The sequence below is a fragment of the Maylandia zebra genome, linkage group LG3 (assembly GCF_041146795.1).
Source record: "Maylandia zebra isolate NMK-2024a linkage group LG3, Mzebra_GT3a, whole genome shotgun sequence".
Lineage (NCBI taxonomy): Eukaryota > Metazoa > Chordata > Actinopteri > Cichliformes > Cichlidae > Maylandia > Maylandia zebra.
The window spans coordinates 36,289,607-36,296,949 of NC_135169.1; the positions used below are offsets into that span (position 1 = coordinate 36,289,607).

The 7,343-nt window shown below is 42.8% G+C and overlaps 1 long non-coding RNA gene across 1 annotated transcript; it reads left to right on the forward strand.

Moving 5' to 3' along the window:
• Nucleotides 1-589: 589 nt before the first annotated feature.
• On the forward strand, nucleotides 590-6,395 carry LOC143417080 (uncharacterized). Its single transcript, XR_013097305.1, has 3 exons — nucleotides 590-707; nucleotides 5,558-5,769; nucleotides 5,848-6,395. It is a non-coding gene; the product is annotated as an uncharacterized LOC143417080 (long non-coding RNA).
• Nucleotides 6,396-7,343: the final 948 nt, after the last annotated feature.

The window sequence follows — 7,343 nt, forward strand, 5'->3', positions numbered from 1 at the left end:
TGGGTCTCCTTTTAAAGCGTTTGTTAATATGCCTGGAAGGCAGGAGTTTTCATCTCTTGTCCCACTTGAAAGGCCCTCATCAGACTTTCCAGATGTTTCCCTCTGCCCTTTTTTCCGCTCGCTTTGTTGTCAACAAAACAGCAAAAGTTTTGTCTCGTTAATTATTGTTTGCTCTCCGCCTCTGTGTTCGTGTGTCTCAAATGCCATGTTTCGTGCCTGTAATAGGAGCTGTGTTGTGCATTTATCTAGGCTGTGGGGATGTAAACGTGCAAGGAAAGCAAAGAGCGGGAGAAAAAAGTGACTGAAGGAAGTCTCTGAATCTCATTCCCATAAATGCTGCAATTTTGTCACAGCAGCTGCAGCCTCACATATACTCACTGGGTGTCCTTTGGCACTGGTGCTGTGACGTCCCAGGTATCGCTCCCAAATTGATGCTTGTAGGAAAAGGATCCCTCAGTGTCTCATTTAAATGCTCCGAGTAAGCGGTTAATGTTATGAAAAGGCATATTATAACCAACTGGCAACGCCTGGGGTTGAAAAATAAAGCCAGTGCAGGAGTGCCCAAAACTGGAGTTCCTCCAATAGCCACCTAAGACAGGAGTCAGTTCTCACACATTTATACACCCATACTTGCATTGTGGTAAAAATCCCAAATTTCAGCTTTAAAATTAACTGGTACAATGAATAAACTCTGCAGGAATAAATTGGTATGTAGCTCACCTGTCTGGGTTTTGTTAAGTCCTAAAGTTAGAGGTATGGATGCTTCAGACCTGCTGGATTGCTTCACTTTTAATGATTTGAGTCACCTAACTCGACCTCTGCAACGTGTTTGTGGTGTTTGTCGAGCATTTTTAGCACAATTAGCCGACAAGCAATAGGGCTTACTAAATGGGTGCGTTGCACTGATTAGCAGTTATGTTTCCGTGTAGTTACACCCATAGAGCTTGTGAATGCTGCTTGCTAACCAAGCCTGCTAGCATTAGCTTATAGCAGTCAATGTAGGTTAAACAAGTCTAGCTGTCCCTCAGCTGTAGTGAGTGTAGACTGCCAGTGAGCTGTTTACCTCAGCTGTCAATATGTGTCCAGACGAAGGCTCTACAACTTAGAGAAAGTTCAATACGAGTTAGTGGGTCACTGAAGCTTATTCCTGTCTGATGTAAGCAACACTTAGCTAAGTTGTTGAGGTTATTGTGAGCTTTTCTGTCACTAAGCGCTGCTGGTTTTGCCACTGTTAGCCAGTAATAGTGCACCTTTCTCTGAAGTGGCTCTAACATTGTTGGATTTGAACACTTAGCTAATAACTTCTCGTTCAATGTGAGAATGTAATCAAACTGGGAAAGTAATTTTTAAAACACTCAAGCCTAACATTAGCTGGGATAATGTTAGCTTATAGCCAGCTGTTGTTGTTTAGTTGGCTCGTTATCAGCTCCCTGGAGACGTAAGGGTCACATGTCTACAATAATTAAGTGATATCAAGAACATCAGGAATAAATAAGCAGCTTTTGTATGGTAGAGCTCAGGAGATGAAGTTTGAGGTGAGGAAGAGGAGAATAATGTGGAAAGAGAATGAGAGAGAGGAGTGTTAGACGAGGAGAATGCCATAAAGAAAGAGATGAAAATAAAAATTCTGAATGAGCATATATAATTTGAAAGGGCTATATGTGATCTTTAAATTAAAAGTTATTCATAAGGCATACTATGTATACTATGTATGTAGGAGGAACGGTGATGTTCTTTGCAGCGACTGTATTCATGCATGGCATTCATGGCTTCCACAAACTGGTGCCCACTCCTTTGTGCTTTTAATGGATTCATTCCAAGTTTATGAGAACAAATCAGTTTGTCGGAAGATGTAATTGCAAACTCATCATGTATGTTTATGAGTCCAACTTTTGTTTTCTAGTAAATAATCTCAAAAATGACTCACTGCACTTTTAACAGAAGAAGAAGAGTCAAGAAGCCAGTCTTGATGTCATGGTGTCTGTGTACATCTCTGATATACAGATTATGATTTTTAACCTTCAAGTGAAAACAAAATAAAAACATCAGACTGGACATAGACCAGGATCTGGGCCCTATTTCAGGAAGCCGGTTTAGAGCAAAATCTGAGTAAGTATACCCTGAGTTAACGAAAACTCTGGGTTTTCGGTTTCACAAAGCGAGTTTAGATTAATTCTGAGCGAGTTACTATGACAACACACTCCGTGAAGCTAACCTGCCCCCTAGCAGGTTTACTTCAACTAACCCTAACTTTCTCCGCCTCTTTGTCGGAAACCTGACTGTAGGAAGTGTCAGACAAGGCGTGTCCCTTCCTTGAAGAGCCAGTAGATGTTGAAGCCCAAATTCTCCGCAGAGCTCTCCGCCGGGAGAGAGTGATTAGAGCGCGTTTGGACATTTTATCATTTCCTGATGATTTCCTGTGTGAACGTCACCGTTTTTCAGCACAATCTATAATTCATTTGAATAACATCCTCAGGCCTAATATTGCTCATGTGACACATCGCGGACATTCTCTCAGTTCTGTACATATTATTCGTATTGCACTTCGGTTTTTTGCAAACGGGAGCTTTCTGTATAATATTGGTGGCGCTGAGCACGTTTCCAAGGCTACCGTCTGTCGGGCAGTCAGGAATGTTACAGTTGCACTGAAACGTCTCGTGTACTCGTTTGTGTTCCCCGGTCATAGACCCACAAGATTTATCAAAGAGGGATGCCACAAAATTGCAGGTATCAGGATGAACGAAACTTAATTCATGATGTGGTGATACTTGTACTACTTAAATTTTACATTTATTCTCACGGTTCCCAGGCGTGATTGGCTGTATAGATGGCACTCACATTCCAATCATTGCTCCTTCAGTAAATGAAGGAGACTATGTGAACAGGAAGTCTTTCCACAGCATTAATGTACAGGTACATAGTTCCCTGTAGCATTTCAAACTAACAAATTATTTCATTATAGTAATGGATGCTAATTTGTGTTCTCTGCACTGTGAAGATCATATGTGATGCTGCCAACATTATCACAAATGTGGAAGCCAAGTGGCCAGGCTCTGTGAGTGGTGGTGGTGGAGGACCCCCACCTGTTTTTCAGGCCTCCGCTTTTTTTCTGTTGGCTATAACAGGTCACATTTGAGCATACAGAGTAAGCAAATATGTACTTGTAATGTGCTCAGATAATTTCAATAAGTGCTTACAGAGGGGAAATTAATGTAGCCTCTAACTGCAATTGATTTACATCGGACAAACAGACCAAGCACTATGGCTCATAATACAATTACACCTTACCTGTTTGGACTATATTTTTATATTTCATTTTTACTTGCTGCCAGGCACGTTTGGGGCCTGTTGGGTTGCATCTGCGCTCACATCACATCACAAAATAAAATGTATGAAATAAAAAATAAAATAAAATATAATAAAATAACGTGTTAAATGGGTGGAAATCCCTAGATCAATGTTTAAATTAACACTCATGCATTGACTCTGTCGGCCATGTTTTGCCATGCATGCTCCCTTTCTTTTGCAGCTGAGGCTGTGTTACTTTTTTTCCGCAAAATTTGCATGTTATCGCCCACCCCCGTGACATCACGCTCCAAAGCCCTATACTGCCATCAGAATTTCGGCCTCAAGCGCTGTAAAATACATTGACCGCGCCTTCTTTCCCTCCGTCTCCATGGTGACTTGCTTAATCTGTGCTCCACTAATCAGGGCTTTATGTATCCTCGTGCGCGCGCTTAACTTGGGGTTTAAGCAACTCCACGTTGATTGAACTAATTGTTATCAGCCTTTCTGAAACCGAATATTCCGAGTTGGACAGTTCGGGGTTACTCAACCCTGCGTATCGTTTTTCACTCTGAGTTTTCTAAACCGGCTTCCTGAAATAGGGCCCTGGTGTCTGACAAATCATTTTACACCACCAAACCCCCAGTGTCCACTCGGGAACTTGGAATTATTATTAATATTAAGAAGTGAATCTGCTGATTAACAGGTTGGAGGTGACGGAGTGACTCTAAGTGGAAGCTGCGGGTCCTCGGCTAAGAATATTTGGGTCAATGTGTAGCCATCTCCCCAGGATGTCAGATTATGTGTGTGTGTTTGTGTGTGTGTGTGTGTGTGTGTGTGTGTGTGTGTGTGTGTGTGTGTGTGTGTGTCGCATTCCTTTAAATGTTTGCCTGTGCTTATTGATTTCCTGTTTGTCCCGTTTGATTGATAGGCCGAGCACATTCATCTATTAGTTTTGTTGCTCCGAAGCAACTGCTCAAGAAGAAAGGGACAAAATGCTTTTGCGGTGAGAGTCTGCATGTCTGTGTGTGAGTGTGCTCGCAGGCAGCTGCCTGTCTACCATTGTCTAGACAGAATCATGTGCCTGCATACTGAGAGAGGAGGTGACATGCTGAAAGCTGCCTGTGTTGATAATTCTCCACGACACTCATTTGCTGTGACAGAAACCTAAAAGTTAGTTGCTGCAGAACTTAAAAAAAAAAAAAAAAAAGGATTTAAAGTGACGATCAGCTTTTCAGCATGAAACACTGAGCGAACAAGACAGCAAAGAGTTAAGGGGATTACGATTATGAGAGCAGCAAAGTGTACAATACAATATTATCAACTGTATGCATGCCCCACTGTGACTTCTTTGGGTGTTTTCCACGATGCGAGGCAGAACTGATGTCATAAACTGCTCATTATTCACTGCATTCAAAACCAGATACAGAAATACTTTCAGTGTTTCTGCATGAAAGGTCTGACACACTTTCCACCATAACTCTCAATCCACTGCATCTGCTGGGGATCTTTAATGGAATCACCACACACACCATCCCCAATCAGCCCCCATAATGCTTCGCTGCCTGTATGCCCGCTGGTTATGGCAGTGCCACGCTATAATAGTTCCCCCCTTATCTGACACACAGTTATGCAAATATTAGGTTCCACCCGAATATCTGTGACAGGAGTTTCTCTTGCTCTCCCTTTTCCCCTGATTATGCAGCGATAGGCTCGCTCGGCCCGGAATAGACTACTCGCGTATAATCGTGATTAGTCATATCTCGTGTTCGCAGCGATGTAAAACCCATCACTGCCTGGTTTTTATTGTCGACGTGTGTGTTTCTGTTTGTGTGCGTAGCATACTGACGGGCAGCTGGAGACAGATGGAAAATCCTTTTCACGCCACCAGTGCAGATATCGTATGTGTTGTGTTGTGCTATGCCGTGCGTTTACTAATGATGACGTGCTGATGCCTAAAAGCTCCGAATGCCAGTCAAACATTACTTCTCTCATCAGCTAATTCATTTTCCAGCCATCAGTCAGTTAAAGTGATGATTAAAGGTGGATTGTATTAGCCATAAATGCATCACTGAGTTTTTTATTAACTGCTTCTATTAACCGCTGGTCTCAACCTGTGGCTAAGTATGCTTTAAGTTCTCTCACAGAAATCTATGGTGTGTCAGCATGTTCCGATATGAAACATGCTGACACACTATAAGATGCTATATCAAGCAGATGAGGAAAGGAAAAACTATAAACACGGCATAACACAGTAACATGTGATGTTCAGGAACCTGCCTGTAACCCAAGTGAAAAATATCGCAGAAGAACAAAGACGTCAATGACGTCATGGTCCGTGGCTCTGTGTCTGAGGAAGGCGTTGGATGCCCCGGCGGCCACACCCTCGGGTTGGGCCGTCACCATCACACCTGCATCTCATCCCAGGTGATTTGGTGGAGGAGGATTTAACCCTGCACCGCCAGCTGCAGACACTTCACAGTGGTAATTTGGCTCCCCACTGAACCAGTGTATGTGCTTAGTGTCGCATGAGCTGTGCTTATTTCGACTCTGTGTTCTCAGGTTTCTGTCCGGCGTGCTGTGCTAGTCACCTGCCTGTCCTCCTGCCCGCTTGGACCTCCGAGTAGTCCATCTGTTCTCGTCTCCACCTCCTCGGACTTACCCTCCACGGACATACTCCCCTATAGTGTAATAGTAATCTACGCATACAAGAAGATTATTCTTATTATTGCAATCCCCTTTAACTATGATACACACAAAGCTAAAGCCAAGGCTGGCCTAGAGACTTGTTCACCTGTCAGCCTTCAGTCACTCGGGAAAAATGTTTGTTCTCCAACTAGTTGGCAACTGATTGCTGACAGTGACGGTGAAATAAGTTGCGAAGAGATCAACTAATACATGCATTAATAATAAAATTAATTTAGTTTCCAATATTTATTTTCTTCAACTCCTTCCTCTGACTATCTTGTTCTTTAGCTGCTAAAATGTCTAATTTTTCAACGTTTTCAGAGCTTTAAAGCCGAGTGTTTAGAAACAAGCTTGTTGCAGATTGGCTAAGACTTCCTGTTCTGTCCACTGGTTGTTTTTTATAAATGTAAATTCACTATAAAAAGAGCTAATAAAATGCTACATTATTGCTGATGGTTGGAAATTGAAGCATGCTGTCCAAAGGGGCTCTTTATACCTGAATGTGCAACCCAATGTGATTGGCCAGTATGAAAAGTGGACTACAAATGGAAACCAGAGAACTTCTAGTAACAGAAATATTATTCTTTGTTAGAGATTTCTTCTGTTTATAGAGATTAATCTTTATCTCACCTCAAGGGACATTGGCAGGATATGAAAATGGGGGACTGCAAAATCAAAATCAAGGCTAATATGTTTGTATTTGCAGGCCCCTGTTACTGCCTTTATTTGCTGGGTAATGTGCTTATGTGAATCTGTTCAGGTGAAGCTCTCATATGTGGCTTGAGTCAATCAGGTAATGGTGTCAAGGCAGGCTGACAGCAAGGCTGAAGGAGGTAGTTCAGAACGTGAGGAGTAAAATAACAACCAGCTTCTCTCTTTCTCTCACACACACACACACTCCCTGCTCTCTAACACACACAAACTCCATCTCCCCGAGGGGTAGTGATCTGTGACTCCTCAATGTTCTGTGCACATCTGAGATGACAGCACACACAACATGGCCAGCGCACCAGTCTGGGTTCCACATGATCACCCACAGCAGTACTGTACAGCAAACAAGATACAAGCACAGTGTGTACAGACAAGGCAGCAGGCCTGGAATTCCACTGAAGCCAGCAATGTCGCACTCAGACTGAGCCACACACATGCAGTTTGTGCCTTGTTTCGCCTGCTTTGGAGCCAGATGTTCCACCACTGCCTTTTAGGTAGGCATGGCTATTCCGTTAATGCTGATGCTATTGATGTAAAATAAAGAAAAAGTGGTATTGCTACATTTTATATGTTTTTCCCCCATCTCAACCTCATACTAAGCAGGTGTGAGGGTGTGTAGTGGTCTGTCTCTGGTTCCAATAGCTTAAGTAATCTCGCTA